Raw genomic sequence first — 13,832 nt, 5'->3', positions numbered from 1 at the left:
TAGAAAGAACTCTACTACAACTTGTTCGGATATGTGTGCCTAGAATTCTATGGTTCATGTCTAGGACTACACATTGAAACCAAAAAAAAAAACTAAAGTTTGAATGATTAAAACAAAGTAGCTAGCATATGATGGATGAAATAGAGCGTAAAACGCACTCATTATCAAAAACATGTTTGGGTTAAAAGTGTGATATGGAGCGTGAAATGTACTCACAATAAAAGAAATTATGAAAAATAGAGCATAAATAATAAACTACTCCTCTAGTCACTTGAGATCGACACTAACTGAGTAATCGGGTGCATTTATCACAAAGGTTTACCCTTACATAAAACGATTATTCATTAATATGCTTCCATGAAACTCAATCCTATAAACTACTAGTTGATGGTTATTTTTGTAACTCGAGGGTTGAGGTGTAACATGCAAGTTGTGATGGAATGATTGGGATTAGGTAGTTGAAAGTGAGGAGATGAGGATTCATGGTATGTACTGTGTAGTGCTTGAGGGAAAGCACAAGATAAGTATGATGGAGTTTGATAGTGTGCAAAAATAACATTCTCATCATCCACTTTTGAGTGCTTAATTGAACTATTTACTATCTAATTAAAGCTATTTTGTCCTTTTTGACATAGAAAAGGAGACAAAGCCCGAATCTAGAAGAACAGTGTAAAAAGAGCAAGAATTGCAAAACAACTATCTATCACCATTTAAGCCTTGGGCAAGGCTTAGACTTAGCAGCAGCAATAGACTTTGGAGCACACACTCAAGTCTCAGGCAAGGCTAAGGTATCGACATGCTCACAAATCTCAGATACGCCGAAGTAAGCCTCGCCCAAGGCTTACGTCTCAGTAAAAAGGATAAGCACAACCAATCCTTGGGCTTGACTAGTAGCCAAAGCAGCAAGAGGGAGTCAGGATTACACTCAACCAAGCCTTGACCAAGGCTTAAGTCACATGTAGTTGCTGATTTAAAAAAGGCGCGCTCTTGGGATTCAAAAGAGAGAATCCTGCTGCAACTACACGTCTAGAAACCAACAATCTACCTTCAATAGGTGTTTCAACATCACTACAATCCTCCAAAGGAGGCATTTCATCCTCCACATCATTCTCATCAAAAAGTGGTGTTGGAAGTCTTCTTGCCCCTGGATTGTTTTGGGAAGCTTCCCCTCTCATAGAATTTAACTCACGTTGTTGTTTCTCCAGTTTCTCATTCATGTTGCCAATAACTAGTTGAATCCTCTCAAATTGTTGTTGCATTGCTTTGAGGATGAATTCTTGATCTTTTGATGTTCTTTCACTCCCTTGTGGCTCCATCTTCAAATATGAAACTTTAATGACAGACAAAATAGATTGCAACCTAACAAATCACTCACTCACGTGTTTACTCTCGTAGTATGGGCACTCGTGTTTCACTCAATTTTGGCTTTTACCCTCTTTTAAGCTCACACTCTCTTATTTTTTAACAATCAAGCAATCTTTTATAAATTCATACAAAATGGCCAATTCAAACAACAATTAATTATTACTATGTACTCAATTTTAATTAGAGATAACAAAAAATTCCTAAAGAAACAAGATACACGAATTCAACTCTAAAAGAGAACTAGAACAATCTAAACAATGAAAAGCACACACTTGATATAGAAATAAATGTATGATGATTTTTATGTTAATTAGGCAACAACGAATCAATATTATTACTTCAAGATGTAATAAGAAGCAAATGGGCAGAAATAATAAATAAAAACTAAAGATGCAAGAAAAAAATGGTGAATATGGAGTTTAATGCACGAAACTTGTAATTCTCTAATAGAACCACAAATTATCAACCAAAATACTCAAATTAAGTGAAACAAACAGTTTTGGATGAAAACAAACTCAATTGAGATGAGTTGTTTCCAAACAGCCCCAAAAATTACACAAACAATATAAACCAAACAAACAGTCTTGAAACGAGTTTTTCTTTTAAATTTTAAATGTATTTGAATGTTATATGTGGAAATGTGTTTTGCACAATTAAGCAAATTAGGCTAATGTGATTTTTTTTTTGCTGAATGCAAATTTGTCTTTTTTTTTTGTAAGAAATAATGAAAATAAAGATAACAAAATAAGGATAGACTAATTTACTTGGTGAATCAATGCTCTGATACCAAATGATGCGGAACCCCAAGACCCTTGCATGAACCTTAGAACTCTCCAATCGGTTTAGAACAGAATTTAGATCACAAGTAAAAAAGGAATCAAATTTGTTCAATCACCCAAATGGTAGAAATTAAAGAGAACCCAAGAAAGATAAATGATATCCCTTGAACCCAATCCAAACAAGCACCAAGAATAATTGAAATAGAAAATCAAAATTGAAATACAAGTGATAACAGTTGTATTCCAAATCAACACCTTGTGCATAAAGTGAAAAGAAAGCTAAAACACTCTCAACTCAATTCTGAAATGTTTGATTACAACTTTTGGTGTCCACAAAGAAGAGTTCCTTCGGTATTTATAGCCAAAGAAATCAATGATAAGTTACAATACAATAACTATAATTGTAACTCCCACAATAACTAGGTTAATTATGTGGTATTTACAATTGTAACTCCAACAATAACTAGGCTAATTATAGGCATGTAATTGTTATGTAACTCCTTGAAACTCCAATCTTTTTAACCAACATCACTAATTGTTTGTGGCACCAAATAGTTATGGGCTCATTCTTGTAATAACACTAAGACAAGACTTAAGCCCAAAATGAGTTATACTTAACTATATGGGCTTAATTAACTCAAACTAAAATAAAACAATCCAAAATACTTAAAACAACTCAACTAATCCAGCTCATACACAAGGCTTATTCATCCATCATCAATAAGACTCAAACAAGCCCAAATTATCCCAAATCACTTAAATCCAATTAAAGTTACGAATTTGGGCTGTTCAAAAAGCTCATATTTGAACTTTCCACAATTGGCCACCCCACATCCAAATGTTTTTGAGTAAAAACTTGGAGCAACTCTTTAGGCTTCTTTGCCTTTGATCTTGTTACTTGTCCGCTGATACTTTTCAGGTTTAGAACTGTATTTGTGTTTACATCATTTGAAATTTGCTCCAAGTCACCTTCTGATGCTCTTTGAGTATCTTGAGTGTTTTTAGCCTTGTTTGCATCATTCCCCCTCCCCTCAAAAGGATTCGTCTTCGAATCAATTCCTGCATCAATTTCAAAAGGTGATAAATGAGATATGTTAAATGTAGCCGAAACACTATACTCACCTGGTAGGTCCACTTTGTAGGCATTTTCATTGATTTTGGCTATGATTTGAAATGGACTATCCCCACGAGCATCCAACTTAGATTTCCGTTTTGATGGAAATCGTTCCTTGTGCATATGAACCCACACCCAATCTCCGGATTCAAATGAAATCCTGCGTCTTCCTTTATTGACATGGGATGCTACTTGTTCATTTTTCTTTTCAATGCCTTGCTTTTTCATGAATTGTTTTAACCATTTTTGCTTTCTTATGTCATTCCAAACTAGAAATGTCACTGATAGGAATAAGCAACAAATCAAGTGGAGTTAAGGGTTAAAACCATACACAATTTCAAAAGGAGAAAACCCAGTAGAAGAATGTATACTCTGATTATAAGCAAATTTAACAAATGGTAGCATATCTTCCCAAGTTTTAACATTCCTTCCAATTAAAGCACGTAATAATGTACCAAGTGTTCTATTTACTACTTCAATTTGACCATCCGTTTGTGGATGTGAAGTAGTAGAAAATAAAAGTTTGGTCCCAAGTCTGGACCACAAAACTCACCAAATGTGGCTTAAAAACATAACATCCTTATCGGACACAATGGTTTTAGGAATGCCATGTATTCTAACAACTTCGCGAAAAAACAAATCCGCTATGTGTGTGGCATCATCTGTTTTGTGACATGGTATAAAGTGTCATTTTGGAAAAACGATCAACAACAACAAATATTGAGTCTCGGCCTTTTCTAGTCCTAGGCAAACCCAACAAAAAGTCCATAGAAATATCAACCCAAGGATGTGTAGGAATGAGTAATGGCATATATAATCCATGTGGTTGAACTCTAGACTTAGCTTACCTACATGAGATGCACTGTGCACAAATTTTCTCAACATGTTTGCGCATATTAAGCCAAAAGAAATGTTCATGTAAAATGCTCAAAGTTTTGTCAATCCCAGAATGTCCCATTAAACCACCACTATGTGCTTCATGAACAAGCAACTCCTTAATAGAACTATTAGGCACACATAATTTTTCCTTTTTAAATAGAAAACCATCATGCCTATAAAAGTCTTGAAATACCGCATGTTCACAAGTCACATAAACATTTAAAAAATCACTATCATGTACAATTCTTTAAAATGCTCAAATCCCAACAACTTTGTAGAAAGAGTAGAGATAAGACTGTACCTTCTTGAAAGCACATCAGCTACCATATTTTCTTTTCCTTGCTTATATTGGATCACATATTGGAAGGTCTCTATGAATTCTACCCATTTTGCATGTCATTTATTAAGCTTGCCTTGCCCTTTCAAATGCCTCAAAAATTCATGATCGATGTGAATCATAAATTCTTTTGGTAACAAATAATGTTGCCATGTCTCTAATGCTCTTACCAAAGGATAAAACTCTTTGTCATAGGTGGAATAATTCAATTGTGCAACATTGAGCTTCTCACTGAAGTAAGCAATGGGTCTTTTATCCTGCATAAGAACAGCACCTATCCCAAGCCCAGAGGCATCACATTCAATTTCAAAAGTTGAATCAAAATTAGGCAATCTTAATAAAGGTACATTACATAACTTTTCTTTCAGTAAGGAAAACGCATGTTCTTGTTCTTTTCCCCAAACAAACCCCTTATCTTTTTTCATGATTTCAGTTAAAGGGGTAGCAACAACACTAAAATCTTTTACAAATCTCCTATAAAAACTTGTAAAACCATGAAAACTACGCATCTCACTTACACTTTTAGGTGTCGGCCACTCTTGAATAGCCATTACCTTTTCACTATCTACCTCGATTCCTTTTGCACTCGGGACATATCCTAAGAAAATTATATGATCAATGCAAAATGTAATTTTTTCATGTTAGCATATAGTTGAAATTTGTGCAATGTGTCAAACACTTGCCTTAAATACATGACATACTCATCAATAGATTTGTTATACACAAGAATGTCATCGAAGTAGACAACCACAAACTTTCCAATAAATTCACGTAAAACATGGTTCATTTAACGCATGAAAGTACTTGGCGCATTAGTTAAGCCAAATGGTATAACCAACCACTCATATAACCCTTGTTTTGTTTTAAAAGCAGTTTTCCATTCATCTCCTGATTTCATTTTTATTTGGTGATAACCACTTTTAAGATCAATTTTAGAAAATACACAAGCACCATGCAACTCATCTAACATATCATCAAGTCGAGGTATTGGGTGTCGATATTTTACCGTTATTTTGTTGATGGCTCTACAATCAACACACATACGCCAACTACAATCTTTTTTGGGCACTAATAAGATAGGCACTGCTCATGGACTTAAACTTTCTCAATTGTGCCCCTTTTGTAAGAGCTCATCCACTTGCCTTTGAAGCTCTTTGGTCTCCTCGGGATGGTTCCTATAGGCTGGTCTACTTGGTATGGTAGCCCCGGGAATGAAGCCAATTTGATGCTCAATCCCTCTCAAAGGTGGTAAACCTTGAGGTAGATCATCGGGAAAAACATTACTAAATTCCTACAAAACTTCAACCACAACACTTGGCAAAGAATGGTCAAGTTCGTTAGTTGAGAAATAAGCTTCCTTATACATGAGTACAATAATTGGCTTGTTAGAAAATAAAGCTTTCCTCACATCTCTCATTTTAGCATAAAAGCTCATTTTCTTTCCCTCATTCTTTTCTTTGGTCGAATGCATCTCTATTTTTTTTTCCTTTTGATCTTCATTTTTCCACTCTAATTTTCTCTCACTCTCTTTTCTTTTCTCTTTTTCTTTTTCTCTAGGTCTCTCTTTGTGCGAATTCATCATGGGACTTTTCAAGTTGCATTTGGTCTTCAAAAACTTGTTTAGGGGTTAAAGGAAGAAGAGTATACATTTTGCCCTCTTTTCCTACCATGTACCTATTGAGATACCCATCATGCATCACTCTCCTATCCCATTGCCATGGTCTACCCAGCAAAATATGACTAGCTTGCATAGGAACTACATCACATATCACCTCATCACTATACTTTCCAATAGTAAAAGGCACCCTCACTTGTTTATTAACTCTCACCTCCCCATTATTGTTAAGCCATTGCAGCTTATAAGGTTTAGGATGTTTTGTAGTTTCCAAACCCAGTTTATCAACAAATAAGGTAGTAGCTACATTTACACAACTACCCCCATCAATAATCATGCTACACAATTTTCTATTCACTAGACATCTAGAATGAAAAATGTTCTCTCTTTGCAACTTAACCCCCTCATCATCATTCCTTACTTGCATATTCAAAGCACGTCTAGAAATCAACAATCTACCTTCCATAGGTGTTTCCCCATCACTACAATCCTCCACATCATTCTCATCATCCATTTCAACACCATCACCACGCATCACCATTACCCTTTTATTTGGGCATTGAGATGCAATATGACCAAAACCCAAGCATCTGAAACACTTGATATCTGTATTCCTAGGTGTTTGGGAGTTAGAAATACCTTTGTTTTCATTATCATTAGCATCTTTTTGCTTGGTTTTGTCATCTCTTTTGAATTGGACAGCCTTGTTATCTCCCCTCCAATTCGGTCTCCAATTGCAATTTTGGGCCGAGTAAGTGTTGGCTTGCCTTGTGTTCCCCCTTCTTTTTAATTGTATTTCAATTTTTATAGCCATGTGCACCATATCATCAATCTCCACATAATGTTGAAGCTCTACAATGTTGGCTATGTCTTTGTTAAGGCCATTTAAGAACCTTGCCATAGTAGCTTCCCGATCCTCTTCAATATTAGCCCTTATCATGGCTATCTCCATCTCTTTGTAGTAGTCTTCTACACTCTTATTCCCTTGTATAAGGCCTTGCAATTTTTGATGTAAGTCCCTATAGTAGTGAGTAGGAACAAAGCGCCCTCTCATGATAGCCTTCATTTCGGCCCAAGAGGAAATAGATCTATCTCATTTTCTCCTTTTACTTGTGATGAGTTGATCCCACCACACAATGGCATACTCTCCAAACTCCACCGCTGCAAGCATTATCTTTTTCTCCTCCGAATAATTGTGGCACTCAAAAATAAGCTCCACCTTGCACTCCCATTCAAGATAAGCATTCGGATCATTCTTGCCTAGAAACGATGGGATTTTCATTTTGATGCTCCCAATGTTTTTATCAAGATTGTTCCGACCACTACCATAATTTCGACCTTCATTGACCAAAGTAGTTTGGTCATCAAATTCTTCCTCCAGTTCCTCATCAAAAAGTGGTGTTGGAAGTCTTCTTGCCCCTGGATTGTTTTGGGAAGCTTCCCCTCTCATGGAATTTAACTCACGTTGTTATTTCTCCAGTTTCTCATTCATGTTGCCAATAACTAGTTGAGTCCTCTCAAATTGTTGTTGCATTGCTTTGAGGATGAATTCTTGATCTTTTGATGTTCTTTCACTCCCTTGTGGCTCCATCTTCAAATATGAAACTTTAATGACAGACAAAATAGATTGCAACCTAACAAATCACTCACTCACGTGTTTACTCTCGTAGTATGGGCACTCGTGTTTCACTCAATTTTGGCTTTTACCCTCTTTTAAGCTCACACTCTCTTATTTTTTAACAATCAAGCAATCTTTTATAAATTCATACAAAATGGCCAATTCAAACAACAATTAATTATTACTATGTACTCAATTTTAATTAGAGATAACAAAAAATTCCTAAAGAAACAAGATACACGAATTCAACTCTAAAAGAGAACTAGAACAATCTAAACAATGAAGAGCACACACCTGATATAGAAATAAGTGTATGATGATTTTTATGTTAATTAGGCAACAACGAATCAATATTATTACCTCAAGATGTAATAAGAAGCAAATGGGCAGAAATATTAAATAAAAACTAAAGTTGCAAGAAAAAAAATGGTGAATATGGAGTTTAATGCACGAAACTTGTAATTCTCTAATAAAACCACAAATTATCAACCAAAATACTCAAATTAAGTGATACAAACAGTTTTGGATTAAAATTACACAAACAATCTCAACCAAACAAACAACCTTGAAACGAGTTTCCCTTTTAAATTTTAAATGTATTTGAATGTTATATGAGATAAATAAAAGGGAAATAACAGCAGTTGTGTCAATTACACAAGGTATAATATGTGGAAATGTGTTTTGCCCAATTAAGCAAATTAGGCTAATGTGATTTTTTTTTTTTTTTGCTGAATGCAAATTTGTCTCTTTTTTTTTTATAAGAAATAATAAAAATAAAGATAACAAAATAAGGATAGACTAATTTACTTGGTGAACCAATGCTCTGATACCAAATGATACGGAACCCCAAGACCCTTGAATGAACCTTAGAACTCTTCAATTGGTTTAGAACAGAATTTAGATCACAAGTAAAAAAGGAATCAAATTTGTTCAATCACCCAAATGGTAGAAGTTAAAGAGAACCCAAGCAAGATAAATGATATCCGTTGAACCCAATCCAAACAAGCACCAAGAATAATTGAAATAGAAAATCAAAATTGAAATACAAGTGATAACAATTGTATTCCAAATCAACACCTTGTGCATAAAGTGAAAAAAAGCCAAAACACTCTCAACTCAATTCTAAAATGTTTGATTACAACTGTTGGCGTCCACAAAGAAGAGTTCTTTGGTATTTACAGCCAAAGAAATCAATGATAAGTTACAATACAATAACTACAATTGTAACTCCCATAATAACTAGGTTAATTATGTGGTAATTATAATTGTAACTCCAACAATAATTAGGCTAATTATAGGCATGTAATTGTTATGTAACTCTTTGTAACTCCAATCTTCTTAACCAACACCACTAATTGTTTGTGGCACCATATAGTTATGGGCTTATTCTTGTAATAACACTAGGACAAGACTTAAGCCCAAAATGAGTTATACTTAACTATATGGGCTTAATTAACTCAAACTAAAATAAAACAATCCAAAATACTTAAAACAACTCAACTAATTCAGCCCATACACAAGGCTTATTCATCCAATATTAATAAGACTCAAACAAGCCCAAATTATTCCAAATCACTTAAATCCAATTAAAGTTACGAATTTGGGCTGTTCAAAAAGCTCATATTTGAATTTTCCGCAATTGGCCACCCTATCATCCACATGTTTTTGAGTAAAAACTTGGAGCAACTCTTTAAGCTTCTTTGCCTTTGATCTTGTTACTGGTCCGCTGAAACTTTCTAGGTTTGGAACTGTATTTGTGTTTACATCATTTGAAATTTGCTCCAAGTCACATTCTGATGCTCTTTGAGTATCTTGAGTGTTTTTAGCCTTGTTTGCATCATAACTTCTCTATCCTCCTTGATATTTACCCGAATTATGGCTATCTCCATTTTTTTGAGATAATCTTCAACTGATTTAGACCCTTGAGTGAGCTTTTACAATTTGTGATGAAACTCTCTATAGTAAAATGATGGAACAAACATTTTTCTCATGATAGCTTTCATTTGAGTTAGGCGGTGATGGATATCTCTCCATTACGTCTCCTAGAGATTAGTAATTGATCCCACGAAACCAAAGCATAATCAGTAAATTCAACGGCTACCAACTTCACTTTCTTCTCCTCGAAGTATTTTTGACATTCAAATATCAACTCAACTTTTTGCTTCCATTCTAGATAAATTTCAGCATCATTTCTTGCTCGAAATGAGGAATCTTCATCTTGATAGAATTAATGTTGTCCCTCCTTTCAAGTCTTCTTGTACCGTTGACTCTTCACTATCATCATCTACTTCCCTTTCTATCTCATCATCACTCAACATATTTCCCCTATTGTGCTGTTGACTCTCCCCCTATATTGCCTCATTTGATTAAGACTACTTTGTCGGCCTCGAAGGCTCTCTATATCACCTTTCATGTTGTCTATGTCCCTATTATGCTTCTCAAACTGCCTTTGCATTGCTTCTAATATCAAGGCTATGTCATTCATGGTTATTTCACGCTTCTCACTTCCTAAATTTGATATGATATAAATCCTGCAAGAAAAATGTTAGTAAAGAAAATTCTTCACAACACTCCTTTACGTGTTTCACTTGAATAAATTTGTCACTTGTTTCGTGTTTTCACGCAAAATTTTGGCTTTTATCCTCTTCTACGCTCACACCCTCAAGTGTTTTACCACTTTATTCTCTTCTTCAAGTTGTACTTCACAATTGAAAATAACTCAATCAAGATAAATAAGTAGTTGTTTATGTGACACTTTGACGCAGATATCAAGGCAAATCAAGAGGATTGCCCAACATTGAGGCCTGGTCCAATTACTAGAAGTATTTCCAAACAATTGAAGACCAACATTTAAAGCTATGCGCAAAGGATGCTTTCTAATTATCCTGGACCGAGTTATGGAGACAATATCCAAGAATCCAATTTGGTGCATTTAATTGGGCCTTTTAGGCCATGACCTTGCTTAAGCCAAATTGGATTACAAGCTCATTCCATGTGTTTTGAACTTCAAGAAGATAATGGGCTTGCACAATACATTAACAACAACTATACAAGTAGTCAGCGTCATCATTGTGATTACTTGGCTCCAAAAAGCTTATTTTCATTGTGACCAGCCCATGTATATTGCTTGGGCCTCAAGTAGCTTCTTTTGTTTAGCATACATTCATGTTGCTTGCTGACCAATAAGCTTCCCTAGAGTCTTGGACGAATTTATGCCTATTTTTAAGGATTTGTTTCCTACATTCAAGTTGTTTGCTGACCATGAAGCGTCCCTAGAACATATTTATGTCTATTTTAAAGGATTTGTTACCTTTTTTTATTTTGCATTTCCTATCTTAATAAGGAGTTCGGTTTCAAAGAGAAAAATTGTCTTTGATCGGATATTAATCCTATTTAAGTTAGGATTTCTATATCATTTTTCAATTAGGAATCTGTTATTTAGGAATTACCATAGCTTAACTAAACCCTACCTATATATATTGGGTGTTCGAGTTATTCATGGGAGAAAATTTCTTAAATTTTTTTTTTTGATTTAAGTGAATGATGCGGAACTCTTCAATCAGTTTAGAACATAATTTAGATCACAAATAAAAAGGAATCAAATTTGTTCAGTCACCCAAATGGTAGAAGTTAAATAGAACCCAAGAAAGATAAATAATATCCCTATAAAATGAAAAGAAAGCCAAAACGCTCTCAATTTTGAAATATTTAATTACAACTCTTGATGTCCACAAAGAAGAGTTCATTTGGTATTTATAGCCAAAAAAATCAATGATAAGTTACAACACGATAATTACAATTGTAACTCCCACAATAACTAGGCTAATTATGTGATAATTACAATTGTAACTCCAACAATAACTACACTAATTATAGGCATGTAATTGTTATGTAACTCCAATATTCTTGACCAATGCCACTAATTGTCTGTGGCACCATATAGTTATGCGCTCATTCTTGTAATAACACTAAGACAAGACTTAAGCCCAAATGAGTTACACTTGACTATATGGGCTTAATTAACTCAAACTAAAATAAAATAATCCAAAATACTTAAAATAACTCAACTAATCCAGTCCATACACAAGGTTTATTCACTCATTACCAATAAGACTCAAACAAGCCCAAATTATCCCAAATCATTTAAACCCAATTAAAGTTACGAATTTGGGCTGTTCAAAAAGCTCATATTTGAACTTTCCACAATTGGCCACCCCATCCACATGTTTTTTAGTGAAAACTTGGAGCAACTCTTTAAGCTTCTTTGCCTTTGATCTTGTTACTGATCCACTGAAACTTTCCAGGTTTGGAACTCTATTTGTGTTTACGTCATTTGAAATTTACTCTAAGTCACCTTTTGATGCTCTTTGAGTATTTTGAGTGTTTTTAGCCTTGTTTGCATCAATGAGCTTTGTCTTTCTTAATCATATGCTAAGGTGTTTCAACCTGTTTAATTAAGCATTAAGCTTAATAAACAAAATTGATTCTTCCTATTCAAAACGTCTTTGAAAGCTTTGTCAATTGGGTTTGGGTTTTAGTCCTAAGTTTAATTGAAAACATGTTTCAAGGGTGTTTTGACAAACCCTTTTGATTACTTGAGTTCAGCAGGAGTTGGCAGTACCTAGTGGCAAAAAACTTGAGGAAAGGATCTTTGGTTTCCGCATCACACTTCAAGGAATCCTAATGAGTGAGAAGGTAAACAATTAACACTATATGCAAATTAGATAAACAAGAACATAATCTAAACACACAGATTAAGTTGGATGTGTTTCTTTAAATTAATTAACGTAAGTAGGATGCAATTAGCTACTTTTAGTGTGATGGAAACAAGAGGTATATGAAGAAATAAAACTAAGAATGCAAGAAAACGATTTTGGACTAACGATAATAGAATCCAGATCACTCATAATGAGAAAATCTGAATATGTAAACCTGTAATCTATTTCAATGTAAGCTATACTCTAGATAATAAAAACTATGCTATTGTAAGGCAATATATGTGAAGTGGATGCACATTGACTAAGATCAACAGAATTGAAAGTTCAACAAATACACTTTTTTTCTTTTGCAATAAAAGTCGATTCTGATATTTGTTTTCTTCATTTTCTCTTTTCTTTTTTACTTTTCTTTTGATTTTTTTTTAATTCGGCTAAAAAGAACAAAATATAAAAAGATAAAGAACATAAAATTGAAGAATAAAGACAAAGTGCAACCAGAATTAAGAATAACAAAGATAAAAGTTGAACAGTCTAAACAAAGAAAAACAAGTAAATAAACTTAGATAAATCAAACACAAATGATACCTATAGATAAATCAAACATAAATGATAACTAAGGCCAAAGCTTTGATACCAAACTGAGGCAGAACCCGATGATCAAAGATTACATTTAGAACCCAACATATACATTTAGCATAGTGATGTAAACAAGGCTAAAAACACTCAAAATACTAAAAGAGCATCAAAATGTGACTAAGAGCAAATTTCAAAATGATGTAAACACAAATGGAGTTCCAAACCTGGAAAGTTTCAGCGAACCAGTAACAAGATCAAGGCAAAGAAGCTTAAAGAGTTGCTCCAAATTTTCACTCAAAAACGTGGATGATGGGCTGGCCAATTGTGGAAAGTTCAAATATGAGCTTTTTAAACAGCCTAAATTCGTAACTTTGATTGGGTTTAAACGATTTGGGATAATTTGGGCTTGTTTGAGTCTTATTGGTAATGGGTGAATAAGCTTTGTGTATGGGCTGGATTAGTTGAGTTGTTTTAAGTATTTTGGATTGTTTTATTTTAGTTTGAGTTAATTAAGCCCATGTAGTCAAGTGTAACTCATTTGGGTTTAAGTTTTGTCTTAGTATTATTACAAGAATGAGCCCATAACTATATGGTGCCATAAACAATTAGTGGTGTTGGTTAAGAAGATTGGAGTTACATAACAATTGCATGCCTATAATTAGCCTAGTTATTGTTGGAGTTACAATTGTAATTATAACATAATTAGCATAGTTATTGTGGGAGTTAGAATTGTAGTTATTGTATTGTAACTTATCATTGATTTCTTTGCCTATAAATACCAAAGGAACTCTTCTTTATGGACAAGAAGAGTTGCAATCAAATATTTCATAA

At 34.1% G+C, this 13,832-nt stretch overlaps 1 pseudogene; it reads right to left on the bottom strand.

Annotated features, from left to right (window-relative positions):
- Window positions 1-947: 947 nt before the first annotated feature.
- LOC148270355 (uncharacterized) lies at window positions 948-7,155 on the bottom strand (annotated as a pseudogene).
- Between the last annotated feature and the right edge of the window lie 6,677 nt (window positions 7,156-13,832).

Source organism: Carica papaya, chromosome 1 (assembly GCF_054855325.1).
Source record: "Carica papaya isolate Zhongbai chromosome 1, ASM5485532v1, whole genome shotgun sequence".
In the NCBI taxonomy this organism is placed as follows: Eukaryota; Viridiplantae; Streptophyta; class Magnoliopsida; order Brassicales; family Caricaceae; genus Carica; species Carica papaya.
The sequence above is the reverse complement of the archived record's forward strand: the minus strand, read 5'-3'. Positions and strand labels throughout refer to the sequence as shown.